Source organism: Triturus cristatus, chromosome 5_2, assembly GCF_964204655.1.
Source record: "Triturus cristatus chromosome 5_2, aTriCri1.1, whole genome shotgun sequence".
Classification (NCBI taxonomy): domain Eukaryota; kingdom Metazoa; phylum Chordata; class Amphibia; order Caudata; family Salamandridae; genus Triturus; species Triturus cristatus.
The window spans coordinates 315,063,782-315,087,538 of record NC_140588.1 but is presented as its reverse complement, the minus strand read 5'-3'; positions in this window follow the sequence as shown (position 1 = coordinate 315,087,538).

Genomic DNA, 23,757 nt, shown 5'->3' with positions numbered 1-23,757 from the left:
ATGTAATAGGGAATTCCCTGCTGTCGGCTTCCTGTGCAGAGTTGTGCACAGTCTACCTTCTAAGGCAAATACCTTGAGGTCCAGATAGTTCACAAGTACTTTACTAATTTCTCCCGTGAACCTGAGATTCAGATCATTCTCATTAAGCACGTCTACATAATCCTTTAGCTGATTGTTTAGTACCCTTGTATATGATGAATAAATCATCAATATACCTATTCCAGCTGATCACTCTACTGGTCCACTCATCATTGATTTCAGACCAGGCCACCCGCTTCTCCCACCAGCCCATGAATACATTTGCATGGCTGGGTCGAAGCAGGAGCCCATGGCCATGCCCTGTATCTGCTTAAACAGCTGCTCCTGGAACAATTTTTATTTATTGTTCAAACAGAAATCAACAAATTCTGTCAGCATTCTGTTGTGCTCAATGAATTTTAGTGAATGTCCATTCAAAAAGTGGTTAACAGCATCAAGGCCATTCTTGTGTCCAATGCTTGTGTAGAGACTGGAAATGTCGAGTGTAATCATCACAAAATCCGACTCCCATGCCACCCCTTCAATTTGCTTAAAAAATCTTTGATGTCCTGTATATAGGAAACCAATTCGATGACAAACTAAAACAGGAAGTGATCTCCACACATTGACAGGTTCTCAGTGAGGCTTGCTTGTGAAGAGACAAGGGAGACATTAAATATAATAAATATTAAGGGGTCGATTCCGATCCGGGTCGGAAGGGCACCGAACGTGATCCGGCCGGAAAAACAGAAAGCCGTATGTGTATTTTCTGGCCGACTCGTACAGCTGTACAAGCGAGCAAGTACGATGCGAGCTACATGAGATTTACCGACCGAGTCATTTCCGGGTCCGAACCGCTCTGTACGTCTCAGTCGGAAGCTAACCGTGGCGTGCAATGGATGCGATTGACAACAGGGCCAGTACCATGGACGCGTCGGACAGCATATGCGAGCTGGAGTGTCTGGCTCACAAAAGCTCCCGGAGTTGGACTTCGGGGGTCCCCCTGACACCCGCAGCCCTACGACTCGGACACAGGGGGAGACCTATGGGTCTCCCCAACAGAGGTATGCACGGCACGGATTGCCCCGACGTGTACCCACTGTAGAGGGCGCACTTGTTCGAGACGTACCCATTCAGTCAATGGGAGCGCATGTACGCGTCGTACGACTGGCTCTCATTGACTTCTATGGGAGTCCGACCCAACCGAGTCCGACAGCACACGGCCGCATCGTACTCGCTCGGTTGGACTGTAGGGGTCTGGCTCAGTCGGAAAACACTCCGGATCCAACTCAGTCGGAGTGCTTTCCGACCCGGATCGGAATCGGCCCCTATATGTAACGTTAACAAAAAAAAAATAATAATATACATTTTAGTAAAATATAACAAATACACTTAATAAAAAAGATAAACACACACATAATTATTTATCCATATATATTTACTTCAAAACAATTATTAAACTATTATTTTTAATTTATGCTAAAAGTTTTAAATTATATAAAAAATCTACATCAATGATTTAAAATATAAAAAAACTAAAATCTATAATAAATTAAAATATTAAACTATTACAAATATGTAAACTTAAGTTTCACAATACAGTCAGTGCAAGAGTAGGGGAAGTGATGAATAGTCGAGGGGTAAAAATAACTATTTTCACTCTAGTGAGTGCAACGGTAGGGAAAGTGTTTGATAGCGGAAGAGTAAAATTTTGTATTCCCACTCCAGTGTGTGCAAAAGTAGGGAAAGTGTTGGCTAGCGTAGGGGTAAAAATGTTTAATCACACTCCATCAGTAAACAAAATAAATATATATATATATATGTATATTTTTTTTTAAAGATTATAAAAATAAATCAATAATATTTTAAAAATGGAAACAATATATTAAATATATAAAAAGAAAACATATGCTACTTATTACACTTAACAATTACCTACAAATATTATATGAAATTAAATAATACATAAATTAAAATAATATGTATTTTAAACTAGAAAATATTTACAAACAAAAATATTAATTAATATGAATGTATGTATTTTATTTCCTACCCTATACCACCACACCAATAACAACACACTTCAACATTTTAAATAATACTTCCAAAATTAATATAGTTAATTATCAATTCAATAAATATTATAAAAAAATAAATAAACATGAATTAACTACACACACTTTAACACTATAATGTGCACAGCACACATCTAAATTAAACTATAAAATAATAAAACACAATTAAAAACTATTTTTCAATTAAAAACTATTACTATTCACAACTAATTATAAAGTAATTTAAAAGTATTTTACCCTTTACCCCTTTAAAAGTAAAAACAACACACATAAAAATAAAAAATTACCCAAATAAATATAAAATAATTAACATTAATTAACAACGATATATTAATGAATTAAACACAAATTACTTCCCTTCCATTACCCATATACATGCTACAATGCACCTAAAATTAATTACCCAATTGCCATAATACATTCTTAATTAATTTAATTACCGAATAATTACTAGTAAAAAATAAAGGAACGAATTAACATTCATTCATTTCATTTGATAACTTTATTTCGGTCAAAAGACCATAAAAGTGTACATACATACATCCTCAATTACATAGGGACAATAAAACAATAAATAACATTTAAAGTTAAAAATTCTTTTAAAAAAAAGATTAAACTTTAAGTCATCAATATGAGAATAATTAAGTCAAGAACGTTTGTCTCCTTCGCCACATACTGTAGAGATAGCGAGATACAGCAAAAACAATATTTGGATCAGTATCATAGACTAGGGTCCTGCAAGCCTGCTTAAAGTGGCGAAAACCCAGGTTCCTACAAATGGGGATCAGCCAACTTTTCCTAATTAAGTGGTAGGCAGGACAAAAAAACAGAGCATGTTCAACAGTCTCTGTTTTATAATTACAAGCAGGACAGCTTTCCAAATTTCGTGCCTGCCACTTGGAAGAAAAAGACCTAACCGGTAAAGTACCATACCTTAGCTGGATGTACAGTTTGCGAGCAAGTGGGGGTTCTATTTGATCCATGAATTCCTCAAGTTTAGGATCTTGTTTAACCATGAGGAATTCTAAGGTCAGCCTACCCGTAATTGAAGAACTCGAATGTAAAGAAGAGTTTTTCAAGGACACCAAAGAAAGGATTTCCTTCCTTGGTATTGCGAGGCAACTTGCCTCCGGGTTTGCCCACATTTCCGAAAGTCCTAGTAGGGTACAAGCTTTATTAATGTGCAGAAGCCAAGGGATCTTTTTAGATTTAAGTGCAGGCCAGATCTCAGCAAATTCTAATTTAAACGAGGACAGTTCCGGCACTGACCACAGCCTTTTCCAGTACAGAATAGGTCTTGCACTGATGATCTCCTCTATTGGGACCAACCCAAGATCAAACCTAAGGGGGATCAACGGTGTACTGGAGGGAAGCCCTAAAAGAGATCTTAAAAAGGATTGCTCAGCCCTTGAAAGAGACACTGACTGCTTATGTCCCCAGAGTTCGGCCCCGTAGATTGCAGCCACCCTTGCCTGTCTACAGTAGATTTCAAGGGCGGGAGAGACTGGTTTAAAACTCGATCTTTTAAAAACTTTATTCAAACCCCCTGCCAATTGAACAAGCTTGAGCGTTGACTTAGCGATCTGAGAAGTCCAACAAAAATTCTCCGTTAAAGTCACACCCAAATAAACAAAGGTTTTAACTCTCTCGAGGGGAATATCAGATAAAACTGGGTTGGGACGCACCCACTTAGGGGGGTTAAAGATCATATATTTAGTTTTCCCCAGATTTATTTCAAGTCCTCTTGACTCACAGAACTTTGCAAAACCGTTCAACATATTTTGTATGCCCGTAGACGTTCTAGATAGTAACAAAGTATCGTCTGCGAACATCAATGCGGGCACACGTCCTGATGCTAGTCTGGGGGCGTCATTATTTACTATACAATTCAAATGGTCAATGAGACCATTAATGTAAAGGCTGAACAATGTGGGGGCCATGACACACCCTTGGCGAACGCCTTTTTGAACGGGAAAACGATCAGTAAGTTCACCATATTTGCCACATCTTACTTGGGCATAATTATTGGCATGAAGCCTAAGTAAGACAGCCAATATGTAAGATGGAAGGCCCAGGTCTGCCAGGACTTGCCATAGTTTGGTGCGGGGAACTAGATCAAAAGCTGCCCGCAGGTCCACACACACCAGGTAGAGGCTGCCACCCTCAACCAAGGCAGTTTTCCAATACAAGACCTGCAGGTGAAAAATCTGATCTAGAGTGGAAGTACCAGCCCTAAAGCCTCCCTGAAAAGTGGTCAGAATCCCGTTCTCCTCAATCCAGCCAAGGACCCTGTCCAGAAGGACTCTCCCCATTAATTTTTGTGAAGTGTCTATTAGACTAATAGGTCTATAGTTGGAGGGAATCAGTGGGCAACCCTTTTTGAAAACAGGTACTATTTCAGCCCCGAGCCAGGTATAGGGTACTTCACCCCCTGTAAAATGCTATTAAATAGAACAACCAGGTAGGGTGCCCAAATCTTTGGTTGGGCCCTAAATAGATCTCCAGGCAGTTTATCCAAGCCTGGTGCTTTATTTGAAAGCATTTTTCCAATTGCTGATTCCACCACAATCAGAGTAAGGGGTTCGGTAGGGGCATGATCCACTGGGACTAGGGAGAAGTCTAAGATATCAACAGAGAATCTATCAAGATCATGTGTGCCATACAAGTCACAGAAGTGTCTTTCCCAAGTTGAGGCTGCGATATTTGGGGCAGGTACAGAAGAATACCCACTGACTCCAGTTGCAACAATAGACCAAAATAATTTAGTATCCTTACAACAGAGCGCATGGCCCAACTGTTCCCACAGTTCAACCTCCCCTTCTTTCTTAGCATCACTAGTTGCTTTTTTATATAGAGAACGATTTATTCTAATTGCTTCTCTATCCTTGGTTTTTATTACCGACAACAGGGCCTTTTTGGCTAAACGGCACGTTTTATTGAACCATCGAGCTGTTACAGCCCTTGGCTGTGTGGCCCTTTTTACTGGATACAAGATATCCCGTAATGCAATAACCAGTTTTCCGTGGATATCGGTAGGGCTACCCAAAGGTCCAGCTTCCCCCATCTCTTCAATAAATGGAATTATTGTTCCATACAATTCCGCCAACTTACTGTTGGACATTTGGAGTACTGGCCACTTTACTCTCCTTCTACAATTTCTAATTATCAACGGATCGGACGCAAGGTTTTCACCCGGGACCGGATTTTTAAGTCCAAAGCTTCCTGGTTTAAGGGTCAGGACTAAAGCATTGTGGTCACTATCCAGCCTCTCCATGATCACAAAATCATAAAGCCTATCCCAATGTTTAGCTTCAATAAAGATGTAATCAATTATTGAAGCATAGTTTGCTCTATTGGACGTTGCTTTCCCGGGTCTATCTGGCATCACCCTACCATTGCATGCTCGCAGTGATGCAGCTAAAGAAAGAGACTGCATTTGCAAGACAAGGGGAGTCCATACCTTTACTAAAGGGGTAAGTGGATCAGGAATGTTCCATAATAGATCCACGTCATCACGGTCTCCCGTATTTGGATCCAGTAGAGGCTCAAAATGGCAGTTGAAATCCCCACCCAAAATTAGCACAGTAGAGGAGCCAAGTGACTGTAGTAATTTAGACAGTACGGTAATGGCCTCTGATTCAAGGCCCCTCTTAGTAGGTCTTGAGTAGACATTTATCAGAGCAATGCCCGGGCCATTCTCTACTTCCAATAATACAAGTTGTACATCCCGTGAGTCAGTTGTAATATCCTTTGCCTTTACACCCAGATGGGAGCCAACCCATAGGGACAACCCTCCCGAGGGCCTTCCCCTACTACCCTTGCATGCCAAAATATCAAATGTTGCAAAGCCCGGAGCCACACTCTTTTTAAGCATCCAGGTCTCTTGCAGCATGCAAATGTCAAATGAAGTAATAAATTAACTCCACTCCGGATTGGGAAGTTTGTTTTTGAGGCCGGCCACGTTCCATGAGATAATTTTAATACCTTCAACATTAGGGGATTGCTTAGGCGTTTGGGAGTCTGGTAAACCAGCACAACTACTCAATATGGGAGACCCAGCTGCCACCTCCTGATTGGATACACAATTAGGAAGGGTGCATAGAGTAGAGGAGGGGGCGATTGGTTCTGGACTCAGAGTCCCCTTCATAGAACTTTGTCGTTCCATTGAATCAAGTTTATCATTATGTAGTAACCCGGGATTCGTTAATGGGCCAGGCCTTATTTTGTCTAAGGGTAATATGGTCTTTTGCCTCATCTGTCAATCACAACCATCAAGGTTCGAGAGAGCCTGATATCTGTTTGAAACATCGAATGGTGTAAAAGGGACAAGGTGGTCCGGCCTCCTAATATAATTTCCATACTTCCGTGGAAATACTGTGTCCAACCTTTGGAATTTGTCAATGGTCATTTGTTGGGGGTTAGTTTCAGACATTTTGTACTCATTTGTGCGGAAAGCACAAAAGTTAATCAAGGACATGGGCAAAAGGGAAGCCCCGGGGTGTCGGCCTCTACTCACTTGGGGGCATATTAACAAGCCAGGCGATAAAATTATCGCCGCTTTAGCGGCAGAAAACTGCCGCTAAAACGGCGATAATGGGCTTGATAATATGCTCTTTGGAATTCCAAGTGAAGCTCATGTTAGACGCCCTTCACATCTAACATGGGCTTCAATTGGAATTCCATAGAGCATATTATCAATCCCATTATCGCCGTTTTAGCGGCAGAAAACTGCCGCTAAAGCGGCGATAATTTTATCGCCTGGCTTGTTAATATGCCCCTTCATTTCTGGGATAAAAGAAGGTTAGCTCCAAGGGAATAATAGCAGAACCTAGAGTCCCCGCAGGGTAATTAAGAATGTACCTTACCGCTGCGGGGTCCCTAAAATTAACAACAACTGAATCCCCGTTAATATCCTTCGCTCTACTTCCCAGCCAATCCAATCGGCGGACATGAAGTATTTCGCCATTGACGTAATGGGGGAGTGGGCGATTTTGACTCAGCCAATGTACAATCTTATTTTTGAGCTGGAAAAATCCCTCCCTCTTACCATCTGGCAATCTAGGAACTCTCGCCAGCACTACCACATAGGGAACTGCTTCAGGAGGCAATTCAACCCGGGGCTCCCTGCAACTAGTACCCCTGGTGATACTAGGACTCATACACTCATCATTACCCGTATTTTTTGCATCTCGTTTGTCCCCACTCCTCCGAGTTACATTTGGAGCTTGTATAGCCAACTGCCTTGCAGGTCTAGGGGTTAGTATAACCGGCTCTTTAGGGCCAGTGGTCATCTCTTTAGGGCCAGAAATCGTCTTACAGATTCTAGCTGGACCATCTTCCACGATATAGCATGAAGGTTGTTTAGTCATAACGGTAGGGCAGTCCATCAACACTTTATCTCTAGTTTGGCCGAGTTTATTACTAACGGCCAATTCTATATTCCCCAACCTTTCTTCAACCCTCTTTAGCCTCTCAATTATTGGTAATATGAAAGACCTTATAAGGTGTTCAATACTTTCCAGGGGGTCAGTTAAGTGTATTTTCTTAGATGGACTATGATGGGGAATGCCAACTTCTGCTGGGTTTAATACGATATTAGAAACAACCTTAGGAGTTACTACAGGCATTTTATGAATAGGAGCGTCTTGTTTAGTAATCTTGTTACTTTTCCCAAAGTCGGTATGATTAATCCTAGGTCTGCGTACCTCTCCCCCCTTCTTTCTCCTTTTTTTAGGTGGTGGACCAGGAATCTTATGCAACGATGAATTTCTAGTCCTTCTTTTGGAGGTCTCTTTGTTTGTCAAAAGAGGAGTCGGTATCACTTCTGGTCCTGGCAAGGAATCACACGAACAGGAGATAGTGATTGAATGTGTAGAGTCCGAAGGGTTAGATACAAAAGGTGCAGGGGATAGCTCCCGGAGAAGTGCAGGGACATCATCTAAGGAAATCAAGTCCTCGCCAGGGGGATTTACGACTGGCAGGGTAGCTTGTTGTGGTAAATCAATTGATGGCCTTTTTTTCAGGCACTCAATCGACTGGCGACGCTCAGCCCTACGCTCAGCTAGTGTGTCCTCCCTCTCTCGATCCATGATAGTCTTACTGAAGTAATGGTCCAGAGTGCCCTTGGCCAGACCCCCAGGCTTTCCGGAAAACAAGAACTCTTGACTCCCAGCCATAATGTGATAGATAAACAGCCAATCCCCACAGCAGGCCTAGCTCCAAGGAAAAACAGACTGCAAGGAATGGAGGAATATATCCTATCAGTCATATACCAAACACAAAATCAGTCTCAATAAGTCCAATATCACAGGCTGGGGGAATAATACACAAACGAGAGCTGTAACACTTACAGATCTGTAGTTCTGTAGCAGATGTCAGAGGCATTGCCCAGCCCGGCCTCGAACGGTCCTTGACGGGCAAGGATGGGCCCGCCCTTGGCCCGGGCTTCGCCCGGGCGCTGCCCGCGCGCGTCCCGAGCCGCGGGGCGCTCAACAGGCTTAAATGCAGCCCGGGCGCAACGATGACCTCAGCAGTGTGCGCCCGAGGCAAAGGACACTGGGAGTTGTGGTCTCCTGGAGCCGTTTCCCTCACGGCAATGGTGACAGCAGTGGCAGCGGGTATGGAAGGCAAGCGGATGAGGCAGTGAACCAAGCCGTTCCCCTCACGGCAAGCTCGGAGGCAGAGATTTATCACCAGGTCAGTAGCGCGTCCCGTGCCGCGGGGCGCTCAACAGGCTTAAATGCAGCCCGGGTGTAACGATGACCTCAGCAGTGTGCGCCCGAGGCAAAGGACACTGGGAGTTGTGGTCTCCTGGAGCCGTTTCCCTCACGGCAATGGTGATAGCAGTGGCAGCGGGTATGGAAGGCAAGCGGATGAGGCAGTGAACCAAGCCGTTCCCCTCACGGCAAGCTCGGAGGCAGAGATTTATCACCAGGTCAGTAGCGCGTCCCGCGCCGCGGGGTGCTCAACAGGCTTAAATGCAGCCCGGGCGCAACGATGACCTCAGCAGTGTGCGCCCGGGGCAAAGGACACTGGGAGTTGTGGTCTCCTGGAGCCGTTTCCCTCACGGCAATGGTGACAGCAGTGGCAGCGGGTATGGAAGGCAAGCGGATGAGGCAGTGAACCAAGCCGTTCCCCTCACGGCAAGCTCGGAGGCAGAGATTTATCACCAGGTCAGTAACACTCTTTACTCATATAAACCCCAAAACACACACCTAAATTAATTACACAATTACCATAATTAATTAACAATTAATTATTATCATTAATTGACAACCAACTATTAATTCATCAATTAAAAATAAATATCTTCCCACCCTTTACACCTATAAACACCAAAACATGCACCTAAAATTAATTACACAGTTACCATAATTAACTACCAATTAATTAATTAACAACCAATTCCAGTTCACTAACTGAAATTAAGTTACCTCCCACCCTTCACACCTGTAAACACCAAAACTTTCACCTAAAATTAATTACACAATTACCATAATTAATAACAAATTAAATTATTGTTAATTAACAAAAAAAATGTTAATTAATAATACATTATTTTGAACATTTAACACTATATCATCTCAATTAAACAAATATGAATATATAACAAATAATCAATTAAATGTAATATAATCAAATTACTTCCCACTTTATTCCTCTATAAACCCACAACCTGCTACAGAACTAAAAACGCAAAATTCCAATAAAAAACAAAAAATAACTACTAATAAAGTAAAAAATATATTAAAATACAAACAACTCTTATACAAATTAACATACATCAAATACATTTAAAACATATACTAACATACATAACACTAATTTAAAAAAATCCATATTTGAACAACTTTTGCAAACGAGATTAAACAATTCAAGATTCTTAAAATCGATATTACTCAATCCAAAACAGCTTTATTCGACAGAAGTCATAAAAGCGATACAAAACAGGTACAGGTACATAATACACAGATAAATTAACAAAGAGAGAATATAAAATTGATACTATTTAAAATATTTACAGATTTTTAAAAAATGCATATAATACAGAGAAAATCATTGTGCGTAACATCCAAGGCCGCTAACACTTTGCTAGCTAATACTCTTGATTCTTATGACCCATGCCCACCCCAGGAATTTAGCAACGGCCACAACAATTACCGGGTCAGTGCAGGTAGGAAGGAGTCTTACTGCTTCGACACTCCGTCTGGTACCCAATAGTTTACAAACGGGTCTCAACCATACACGCCTCGGGGCCGCATAGGCAGGGCAAACAAAAAACATGTGTACTAGAGTTTCCACCTGGGAATTGCAGAAAAAACATGAATTGCTACTCGTGGACTCCCACCGGGCTGTAAAAGAGTTTAAGGGCAACACTCCCACCCGCATCTGGAAAAATAATTTCCTATCGAGCACTTTGGTAACAAGATCCCAGAAGTGTTCTAACCTTGGGGCAGTTTTAATGCTCAAGAATTCATCAGTTAGCGAAAGGGATTTAGTTTCGTGAAATACCTTGGCGTATACCAACTCCCAATATTTCTCTTTCAAAATTGCTTTAGATGGGAAGGTAGCAGCCAAAGGGTTCTCCCAGAGATTGCTCATCCCTTGAGCCTCAAGGGATTATCTGGTCTCATTAAGCCAAACAATCTTCCGGGAGCCCACCAAAGACATTATATCAAGAAAACCCTCTGCATACTAAGCTAAATCGGGAGTGGTCCATAGGCGACGCCAGTAAACAATGGGTCGAAGCCTGGCTACATCGGCTATTGAGTTCTTGCCAAGGTCATATCTTAAGGGAACAATAGGTGTGCTCTGGGGGAGAGATGTAATACTACGCAAGAACCTGTTTTCCGAGATAGTTAAGGAAGACAGGTTCTCATATCCCCACAGTTCAGCACCGTAAAGAGCCGAACTCACAGCTTTGGCACTGTAGACCTGTAGCACAGGTCTAATAGGCTTAGAAGGAGACTTCCTGAATACGCCAGCTAGTACTCCAGCAAGCTGCCTATGTTTTAGGGTAGACAAATCTCTCTGTAATTTCCACGAGAAATTATTTTGGATGTTAACACCTAGATAATTAAAAGCCTGTACTTGTTCTATAGGATTTTTAAACAAAACAAAATTATTTTTAAAAGATTTATGTGGCCTGAATACCATAAGCTTAGTTTTTTAAATATTTACTTCAAGGCCACGGTCAACACAAAAGGTCACAAAGATATCCAATGAACGCTGGAGCCCGCAAGGTGTTTTAGCAATTAAAAGCGTATCATCTGCGAACATTACAATAGGGACCTTAGTGTTGCCAAGAATGGGTGCATCGAGATGAGCTTTCAAAAGGCGATCCGCTATATCATTAATATATAGGGAAAATAAAGTTGGGGCCATTGCACAACCTTGCCTAACACCTCTTTGGACAGGGAAGTCCTCGGTCGTTGTTCCCTGACCTCCCCATCTAATTCTGACAGAGTTATCTGCGTGCAGCCTCTGGATCAAGGACAACAAGCCGCCGTGAAGCCCTAGATCTTTCAATGTCAACCAGAGTTTGGGACGAGGGACTAAATCGAAGGCGGACCCTTAAGTCCACAAACACCGCATACAGATTCCCCTTACCCAGGACAACCGTCTTCCAATAAAGGAGGATAAAGCGAAACACTTGGTCGATGGTACTAGTGTACTGGCGAAATCCTGCCTGAAATGACGATAAAATATTGTTTGACGCTATCCAGAGGTGGACACGGTTTAGGATCAATCTACCAGTGATCTTCTGGATAGCGTTAATCAAGCGAATGGGCCAATAATTCTCAGGAAGCGAGCGGTCCCCCTTTTTGTACACCGGGATTATTTCCGCAGCTTTCCATGAGCTAGGGATTGGGGCACCCTGAGCCAACGCGTTAGCAATCAACTGTATGTATCTCCCCCATCTAAACTTGTCATACAGGAAGACGTCCGCAGGTACACCATCCGGGCCGGGAGCTTTGCCAGATGCCAATCCAACCAGTGCTAAATCCACCTCTGAATTAGAAAAATCATCTTCAGGTTTAAACAACTGGTGGGACCCCTGACTTTCAGAGGGATCAGTGGGTGAGGCATACTGCGGTTTGAAATACCCGACCCACTTCTCTTGTGGAACATTATTTTGGGGACACTCAGGCTGACCACCAGATCCCCACTTTACAATACTCCAGAATAATTTACTGTTATTCTGTAGGCTTGCTTCAAGAAGGTCCTCCCATTTTTTACCGTCCCAATGGCGTTTAGCCCTAGCCACACAACTCTTATAGATGGTTCTTCTGTGGCGAACCAGGGAAACATCCCCACCCTTCAAAGCATTCCCAAGTAGTAGCCTAGCCTCCCTACATTCCTTGTTATACCAGGAGGCTTGGTGGATAACACCTCTTGGTCCTGATTTCGCTTTGATAAGGAAATGAGACTTCAGACTGGCAAATAAGCTATCATGCGCAGATCTTACATCCCCCAGATTCCCGTTGGAGGCAAAAACTGACTCTATAGCAATGATGGAGCCATCCACCTCATCTAAAATTTTTGATAAGGTGGCAGGGTTCCTCATAAGACCAGACCATCTCAGACGACGCATGTCATTAGATGTCACCACCTCGGGAGGACACAACTCCCCATCCTCTACGGGACGACTATCTACCTTCCACCATCTATGTGATAAACAGAGAGGGTTATGATCACTCTCTGGAAGGGACACTATCTTCATGTCAACGAGGGAGTGCCATAATTTCATGTCAGCCAAGATATAATCGATTCGACTCCTACTCAACCCATTATTAAATGTGCAGGCGCCCTCACGGTCACTAGGCATCCTACCATTCAGGGCCCTCAAGCCCCTCTCCATGCAAAGGGAATTAATCTGAATGGCAACTTCAGGCCACCTTAATAGAGGGGACAACTCCAGGGAAGGGATACCCCAACCTAACTCTTCATTGTCCTGTTGATCCCACTTATTTTCAAGAAGAGGTTCAAACGTAACGTTGAAGTCACCTGCTATGATAATAAAGGTATCAGCTGAGTAGAGATCAAACAGGCGTAAAAGATCGTCAATGACCAAGGATTTAACACCCCTACAGCTCCTTACATACACATTGTATATATCAATTTTACCAAATATTCCAAGCTCTAACCTCAGCAGTTGAATGTCACGATTTCCCGTGTGGAGGAGCTTAGTATTCGAACACAGTTCGCTTCTTAGCCAAATGGTTAAGCCCCCTGATGGACGCCCATGGGACCCCTTGATTGCCGGGATATGGAAATTTAAGTAACCCCCACAAAAGCGTGGCTCTAGGAGCCAGGTCTCCTGGAATATACAAATATCCATTGTATTAATGAATGTGACCCAATCTGCAATAGCCAGCTTAAAGTTTAGGCCAGCAATATTCCAAGAACATAAGGAGCCACCAGTCAGGGAATGGCCAGCAGTTTCAGAGATGGTGAGTTGCGGGTCTGCTAAAAAGCCGTTGAAGGATTGGTCAAGCCTCTGGCACAGTTCCGGGGCAGAAATAGAATGGCAGATGTTAGGAACTACAGGGACTTGGTACACAGTGATAGAATAGGGGTCAATACATGGGCCGGCCATAATAGACTCTTGATACTCAATGTCGACAGCCCTTACGCCTCTGGCCCAATGGCCAGCACCCCCCACATCATGTAGTCAGTCGATATTATCCAGGGAAGAACCAACCACCACCCTGTCACTACATTGACCACACTTAGTCCCCCCAAGGTCGTACGGGGGGTAACTTCGCAGTTAGATAGAAGAGCCTTCCGGGGGACTAGATCTAAACTCCAAGGATAGAAGGTTTTCTGCGAGGTAGTTGCTTTTAAGAGTTAATTCAATGCAATCAACAGGGACCCTAGATGAAGATAGTCTAATGGCTCTGGAGATATCTTCCCTGATGACTGAACGACATCCCCTAACGTGTCTCAACCAATGGATTGCTTTGTTAGTCAGCGACTCAGGAGACTCAGTGCCACTAATTGTAGACAATTTAGGGACATTGGTCATAAAAATTTTATTAGAACAATCGGCGGCTTTACCCTTAGGTTGAACATTACAAGCACCCCGGCCAGCCTGTGACAGCTGATCAAATTTGACAGAGTCGCTTCCCGCCCCCAGCCTCTTTGTACAATTTATTCTAGCCTGCAGAATACTATTGGGATTAGCAGTTGGTCGAACCAAGGATTGGTTCATACCAGCCTTAACAGCATTACTATAGGTAACATTACCTTTGGGACAGGGGTTGGAAAGCCCTGGGCAGACAACCTGTGTACCTAATGGATGTACTGGAGCAGGTGAGGAGGTAATTGTAATAATACCAGGGGCAGGGGATGGAACAACAGGACACAACCCTACTTTGCTAGTCACAGTCTCTATCACTGTTTTCAATAAGCCAATTTCGTCCCTCAAAAATTTGACCATTTTTATAAGATCGTATAAAGTATTATCAGATAACTCACCGGGATTACCTAAGAGGGGTTTGGGGGAACACAACAGAGGTTCAGGTGAAGCCACATTCATAACATCCTGCTCATTCATCAAATGGGAAAACCTATTAAAACAAGGCACGGTAGGAACACTGCACTCAGAGTCGACTACAGGAGACAAAAGAAGGCTATCCCCAACAACCGAACCCTCAGGAACAATCACTTTGCTGGCCCCCTTAGAAACACATAATGTGGGCCTACAACGAAACATTTCCGGCACAATAAGTGCTGGTGTAGGAATGGCATGTCCAGATTCAGCAGAGGAAGAGGCGACAACCTGGCTATCGGTTGCGATGGCTGGTCGCATCCCAGAATTGCCTCGCACTCCCCCACCAAGTCACCAATAAGTGTCAAAGTCCCCTCCGGATCGGGCTGTTTGGCAGCACGACGAGACTTCTTGAGTTTCCGTACTTTAGGCAAAGAGCCATTACCCCCTGTTCCCCCCGAACTCTCAACTAGCTTTCTCTTGCCCATTCAGGAGCAGGAGCAACAACGTAGGGGAGACAACGGGTCACCACAGTATACAGTCACCACACAAGATATCTAGTCACCTTATGAAGAAGTTCCGCTCCTTAACAGCTTGTCGAAAACAACCAAGAGGGGTGGCCCAGCCCGGCCTCTTCTGACCCCTGACGGCCACAGACGGCCTGCCCTTTGCCCGGGCTTAGCCCGGCGCCGCCCGCGCGCGTCCCGTGACGCGGAGGGAGCCTCTCGCTTTTCTCCGCCTCCTGGCGCGAGAGTGGTGCTCGAGAGCCGCTGAGCAGCCTGGGAGCTGTAGTCTCCCCCTTCGGACCGCGCGGTGGAATGGAGCGGCCATGGAGGAGAGACACAGCGTCGGGGCCCCAGGAGCGATGAGAGAAGCAGGTAAGTGCAGGGTCGCGGGCTGGTCGTTACTGGCAGCTCAGAGCAGTCCCCCGCTCCACCGAGGGAGCCTCTCGCTTTTCTCCGCCTCCTGGCGCGAGAGTGGTGGTTGAGAGCCGCTGAGCAGCCTGGGAGCTGTAGTCTCCCCCTTCGGACCGTGCGGTGGAATGGAGCGGCCACGGAGGAGAGACACAGCGTCGGGGCCCCAGGAGCAATGAGGGAAGCAGGTAAGTGCAGGGTCGAGTGGCTGATCGTTACTGGCAGCTCCGAGCAGTCGATATTACTTACCTTAAGTCGATATTTTTGACCACGATATTCTTGCTGTCCATATTTCTGAAGCACAATATTTCTGATTCGATATTTGTGCAACTCGATATTCTGTCTGTACACCCTGGATCAGTGATAGGTTTACCACAATCGTACTCTCTATGTAATTACATGAGTAGAGCCTGAGTGTTTCATCAGTGCACACATGCCCTTCTGTATTTCAATGACTGCATGGGTTGCAAGTGGGTGTTTAGATGGCAGCATAGGTTCTGCGCAAATATCATAATGATTGCATAGTTACAGCCTTGTTAATTGCATAAGTCAATAGTTAGTAAACTAGGTGAATGTATACATAGCTCCTGCATACTTCAATGACTACATCATTTTTGCCTGCCTGATTGCAAGAGTACATGAGTAGTTATGGATAATTGAATAACTCCATGGATAGTGAATCAATGATTTGATGACTGCCTGAGTAGTGGCTGGGTGATTCTATGAGTGCCTGAATACTGCCTGACTGACTGAGAAAGTACCTTCATAGGTGTTAGATACATAACAGTTGTCACTATATCTCTGACTCATTGGTTATCTCCTAATCTCAGTATCAAACTACCTGTTTTATTGTACATATGCTTTTCCTGCGATTTATATGAGAGTGATATTTAGGTATCACACTTGATATATAACTGCATATATGGCCCTCTAGAAACATACTTTGATTTGTTACTGAGCATGCACATGCATCAGTAAGTTCCTAAAACAGAAAACAACATTTTGAGATTTTCGAAGCACAAAACCTTTTGCCAATGGCATACCTACATCATTTCTTAAATACTTCTTCTGCTTCTAAAACATATATTCAACATATTTCAAACTAAATTTACACTTGAAATCAAGCTAGCACAAGAACTCTCGAGGAATTCTACACTATTAATCCATCTCAGTTTAAACAATGCATGTTTAAAGAAAAACACTATCCTTATCGTATACATGACATTTTCATAAGCCTTCCTAAACATATATGCGATTTCTTAATAGAGGCACCTTCAAGCCAGCTTTCCCAAAATACATACATATCTGCATCATTAATCAAATTCAAAATGCCCACTGTATATATAGCTATGTGCAAACACAAAAACCATATCTCACCATTAACCCTAGGCGGACAACTACGCTACGCTCGCGAAGTTTGCGTGGTTTTGTGCTACTTCGCGCTACGCGAATTGCACGTAGCACAGTGCAAAATCGCGTAGCGTAGTTGGCATTTTTTGCTCGCTCGCGGTCCTCAACGTCAAGTTGGTGACCGCGAGCGAGCAAAAATGACATCCTGGCGAGACTTTTTCCTCATTCGCGATCAGCAACATCAAGTTGCAGATCGCGAGCGTGGAAAATAAACCTCCCGTCGAGATTCTCAACGCGGGGAGGTCAGATTTCTCATTGCGAGTGGTCGCGCATGCTCGCGACCGCTCGCGATGAAAAACTACCAGTCCGCTCGAGTAAAAATCTATTTGAGCGGCAGAAAACGACTGCTTGCACTGTGCAAGATGCCGTTTGCAATGATTGCACAGTGCGGACAAGCATCCGGCACTGTGCAATCATCGCAAATAGCATACTACGCAGTTCGAGTTGTGCTACGCGTATCTCGCATAGTGCGAAGTGCACTTCGCGTAGCTACGCGTAGCGCTACTACGCGAACTACACCCAGGGTTTCTCATCATCTAAGCATATGCAAAGTGGTCATATAAGTTAAAAACCACATAAACCAACACTTCCCAATGCATACCTAACAAGTATTACTTCTTTCTAATTCATATACAGGCGGACAGCATGTTCTCATCTTGTATTTCTCAATACAATATTCCTGTTTCATAATGTTACTAAAAGTACAACTCCCAGAATACAAATAACAGATGTATCTATTGTGCACATGATGATTAGACATTTAAAACATTCTTCGTTCCTCATTACAACTTTCCACAAGTCTATCCTCCTATTTTTCAATAAAGTACACAATGTAATAAAGAGGCACTAATTCATTTTTAAGTTACTTCCCAAAACATTTAGCACTAACCTCGTAAACACATGCCCTCTAATACATACAGCTCATCTGCTATATTTTTTCTCATCACTGTGATACTCCTTTCAGTCAAACTCCCATACGTATCTTGATCTCTTGATCTCTAACGTACTTTTTAAAATAATGACAAACTTATATACATAACACATGTAGATTATATTGTTGTTTTAAACCTTTCTACATAGTTTTGACACTGTTAAGATTTGTAAAAAGTAAGCACAAGAATGGTACACCACTCTCATACAAAGCAACTCTAAAATTGCAACTTTCTACTATATCATCATGAGATAAGCAACACATGAAATAATATCTTTCATTTTAGACTACTGCATCTCCAGCTGTGAAAGGTTAGCATCTGTTAACCCTTTCCCTCTCTTTCAAATCCAGGGGCTTGTTAGGATGGCAGGCAGAGGCACATCCGTGGTGCTGGCGGAAAATGTCATTTTCCGCACTCCAGCAGCGGTCCTCGCCCCCGCCATATTACAATGGACAAACATAGCCCATTTTCCGTCCACTGCGGATTGACGTGAACTGCCAGAAAATTGCGCCCACCACCACGGCGGAGGGAGCCAATAGAGACACACCGCCAGGCGGAATGACGTCCCGTCCGCCGTAAAAATCACGATGCCGCAAACAGCCCATCACACCGCAGTGGAGAATCAACCCATCCAGAGACAGCGGAACCATGACAGTGGAGCGCGAAACCAGACTCCCGGTCCCCTCCACCCGGTCATGACTGAACTGAATCCAGCTCTACAAGCCTTTCCGGTGCTGTACCTCATCCACTACCAGCAAGTAATGCTCCGTCATGGATAACACCGCAGGTATGCAAAAACACAACTCAGCACACAACCACAACACACAACTCCTGTGCTGACATGCAGTTCCTGTCCACATCAGGCACTCTGGTGGGGACAGGAGCATATCCCCCAGTGTACCCACACATGTTCCACCTGATAGACACTCACTCCTCCACATCCGGGTCACCCATCAACAGCAAAATCACTGCAATATAGCGGTCACGTCACCACAGCGGTGAAGACGCGGGAAACCCTGTGCACAATGTAGTAGGCAGGGCCGGCGCCAGGCATGGGCAGTCTGGGCAGGTTCCAAGTAATCATGGCCGTAGTGCTCCGCTCCGCCCGCGGAGTGTGCGTAGTGTTGCCTACTTTGCGGTCCGCGAAGTAGGCGTAGCAGACAGGCTACGCACACGCCACGGCGGAGCGGAGTTGCCCACCACCCGCCTCCCTCCCTCCCGCTCACACATTTGTGAGGAAGAAGTCGGTGATAAAGCAGGAAGAGGGAGCCCCGGGACACCGCAGCTCCGGTAAGTCATTTTAATTACTTTCAACATGCTTTTAAATATTGTAAGGGCTTTTAAAAGAGGGCGGGAGGGAGGCGGGTGGCGCGTAGTGGAGCTACGCGGAGTGTGTGTAGATTTGCCCGCACTCCGTGATGCTTCGCGTAGCCCCACTATGCCCACTATGCCCAGGGTTAGTTCCAAGGGCTCCACCTTCACCCTACCCACACTGGGCTTCCCACACCCATGGTTAACATGCTGTGTGCTCCTCCTGTGCCTCCCTGCACAATTAATCTGCCAGGTGTAGCCAGACATTTTAGCCCACACACCAAAGGACAAGGGAGCCTGACTTGGAAGGTGGGGGTGAAGAAGAACACCCTGCACAGAAGCTCTGTGGCTGAACAACCCTCCTACTCACACCCACCTCCCACACATGTGAAGCAAACTGAGCATGATTACACAATGAAGACTCACACTGCCTATGAACATCCACTGAACTGTTCAAACTCCCTGTCAAGTCACACACAAACACCCAACACTGACACCCAGCCACATACTCATACCATAGGTCAGCAGCAATGTAGGACAAGAAATGGGCCAGCCAAAAGTGAAGTGTACAGTTCTGGAAAACCATGGAGCAAGCCACATAGCATCTGTGCATCACATGCAAGAGAAGGAACGTATCACACCACCCTTAGGCCAACAAATCAGACATGGGTGGCACAATGAGTGAAATTAAATCAAAGCGACTTCTGTGCAACAACTCAGGGAGACATCAAGGCAACCCATGCATAGGCACAGGAATGATAGGAAGTGTCTGAAGTCATACAGTGACCAGCCACACATCTGTGTTAACTTACTTGACTTGTGTATGTCATCAGCAGAACACACATGGCTTATTGTCACACTCCCTGATTGTCAAACACAAGTAGGACCTTCACACATGCCCCTCACCCAACCACCTCACGCCTGCAACACTCCACACCTGTGAGAAACACACATAATCGTGCAAATAAGGTCCTGTGAGTTCACTGACAACCATTCACACACCCTCTGCTGCATCCACAAACATCACACTCCCACTCAGGGATGCCTGAACCAATGCTGACACAAACACAACAGTCAAACACAAAGCTCACAAACAACATCCACAGCAATTCCAACAAGCCCAGACATGTGCTGCTAAACAGTGGAAAGGCAATGTGACCCTAGACAGAACAGGAGTACATTGCCACTCAGGGCCAATGTACAGACACCATACCTCAACACAAGCAAGAATTGCATCATTAAAAAACACTCATGAACACCAACTGGGATCAATGGGACAATCAGATAACACAGACAGAGACACCACACCAGTCATCAAGTGAACATGGTGTCACAGTGTACCACAAGCATGTACATACACAATCCTGATAAGTGACAGGCCCAAAATAGGAGGACAAATCACTAGTGTGCACTCAAAACAAGCTCAGGAACAAGAATCCCCCCCCCTTGCTGCATGTGACAGACACACAAGTAATCACACAGCAACAACTGCTCACACATAATGTTATGCAAATAGAACCTCACACACACAAACCATCTTCCAGTAGAAAAAGCCAACACAGGTAAAACACTGCATACATCCACAACAAAAACACAACAGATGCACAGACCAATCCATCACATTGCAAACTCAGCTGGTCATCAGGGGGACGCACACCAGGCAATTACAAGGAAACATACACTGACAGCACTGCATGCACACAAAGCAGTGTGTGCACATCAACCAAACCAGTAGCACACATATCTGAGTGCCACACCATGAACTCCCACAACACAAATCATCACAGCACAAACATAACATCACACTCAGGAAGGGTAGCAGAACCTGAGCAAACACACATACAGCTTACCCATCACCCACAGATGCACAAACCAGGGAAACCAAGATGCAAACAACATGACTAGAGGACTGTGCTGCTCAAACATATGCACTGCACATGACCAACCATGCCAGCAAACCAGTAGAAGAAAATGGCACATAACTAATTTGGAAACTGTCCTGAGTGTCACATTGGTCCTGTACACAGTTTAGCCTCACACAGCATAGTGTCACACTATGAAGTGGTGGGGAGGCTCACACACTGGAAAGCCATGGGGTGGAAGATATGAGATTGAAGTGGTGTGTAAGTTAGTAGTGGACAGGTGAGGAGTGCACAGAACACAAACACATAGAGGAGTTACTCATAATGTGTAGGCATTGGAAGCACATATAGGGGATGGCATCACTCCACATACCACATACCATTATGGAGCCAAAAAAGAGTCAAGTGACAGCAATGCATTTGAAAACTCACAAATAATGTCAGTGTGGCTGAGCAGGTCTGCACAGTGAGCACAAACAATAACAAGACACATGGCTGATCAACAAAACACAACACAGACTTGGAAGTCACACACTCTACATACTCACAACTGGCAGCAACAACAAGTAGGTGCCCCCAGGAGTGCAAGGAAAAGCCATCACACTGCACAGTGCCCAACCTACAGCTCCAACATGTGCCCACAATCTGAAGCACATGGCAGACAACTGAAACAAACAGACACTCTTTACCTGGATCACACATTTGTGTAGTTGGCATTGCAGGGGCACACACATATCAACACTACTAACAATGACAGCCCATTCACACTGTATGACCACTCAAGTTCACATATCCAAATGCAGCCATGTGACTAGGAAGACAGGCCTACACAAGATGACCACACATCAAGACTGCTGTACACACATCAAGAAAGATCACACGGATATGATGGACCCTGGCCACCCCACAAGTAATCCTGTGGATAGGATTCACCTCTGTTGTGGTATTGCAGCATAACATGACATGTGTACGATTTAGCAAACATGACCCTAAAATGATTAGGATAACAGTAGATCATCACAAACACCCATCATTGCACCCTCAAGCCTCAGTGTCAACAAGAACAAAAGTGCCTGTCACCTCTGGCAAACTGAAAAAGTAAAAGAAGCAATTGGCCATGTTAAAGTGGCATACAGAGCATGTGTCATGTGCAACCATACCCATCCAGAACACATTTAATTTAGCAAGAACACTGACAAAGCAGACAACAGGAGTAACTGTCTTTATTACATATTACCCAGATAGGCATCAAAATTATAAAACAGCAAGGCCAGAGGCCAGTCCATAGTTCAAATTATGTACATGTGTGCATGAGAACCTGCACATAGAATGGGCATCCAAAGTGACAAACAGCAAGGCCATTGGCCAGTCCATAGTTCAAAGTATGTACATGTGTGCATGAGTACCTGCACAGGGAATGTGCATCCAAAGTGACCAACAGCAAGGCCATTGGCCAGTCCATAGTTCAAAGTATGTACATGTGTGCATGAGAACCTGCACAGGGAATGGACATTCAAAGTGACAAACAGCAAGGCCATTGGTCAGTCCATAGTTCAAAGTATTTACATGTGTGCATGAGAACCTGCCCAGGGAATGGGTAACTCCATACACTACCATGGGACTCACCACAGCTGGGGGATACAAATGGGTAGTCCAGGCACCGCTGTGGGAGAGATGGGTTTGGGAGGGGGACTTTGCCTCAGACCTGGTTGTCAGTTGAAGTGGGAGGTGGTTGATTGCCGGGGCCAGTCGGAGGACTGGACCTGGGAGAGAGAGGACCAGCTGAGGTAAAGGCATCAGTGGCTTTGTGAGACGGAGGGCTGCTTGGACTGGGTAGCATGGTGGCTGGGAGAGGCGGAAACATGCTGCCGTGAGACATAGTGTGTGAAGGAGAAGGTGGAGGGCTGCCTTTCCACTTCTTGGGGATTTGATAGGTAATAATTGTCTTGGTAGGAGTGGGAAGTGAGGCGAGCACACAGCCTCACTCTCCACCAAAGGTGCATCAGGTGCAGGTGGGTCTCCCTGTGGGGATTTTCTGAATCTGGTGTTACGCTTGGGCTAGCCTTGCCTTTTCCCCTCCATCTCCTGTTGACCAGCTGAACCCCCAACATTGCTCTCCGGTCCCAGCTTCACAGCGGTGTGGGTGGGAGTTGAGGCTGTGGGTGAATCTGCCTTAGAGAGCTGTTTGCGCGGATTCTTTGCAGGCACCAGCTTCACAGCAGGCAGGGCAATGGTGTGTTTGTATTTGGGAGCAGGTTTGGGGATGGGAGTGTCCTTGGATGGGGCTGATTTGGATGTATGTGAGCCTGAGGCCTGCTTCTTGGCCTGATGGCCCTGAGTATCACCTGAAGGGCTTTTGCCTTTGCACTCCTGTGTGCCTGTTTTTTGTTTTGGTGATGGTGTCTGTGCTCCGAGCCGCTTGGAGTGTTGCTGTTGTGTGCTGCATGTTGAGTACTTGGAGCCTGAGGGCTGTGGTGTGTGGTCACTCTCGTCAGATGTTGCCACTGGCAGAGTAGTTGCCAAAGGGACTGGAGCTGGACTCTGAGCCTGTGACAGCTGAATGGCTGCCGTCACTGTGGAGGACAAAGACTAGACAGTTCTGTGTAGCCCACCAACGTCAGAATGAATGCCCTCCATGAAGGCAACTACCTGTGCCAACTTCTTGTCATGATCCTGGAAGGCATGCAGGAGAGTAGTCTGACTCACACACAGCTGGTACAAAAGGTCCACCGCCTAAACACT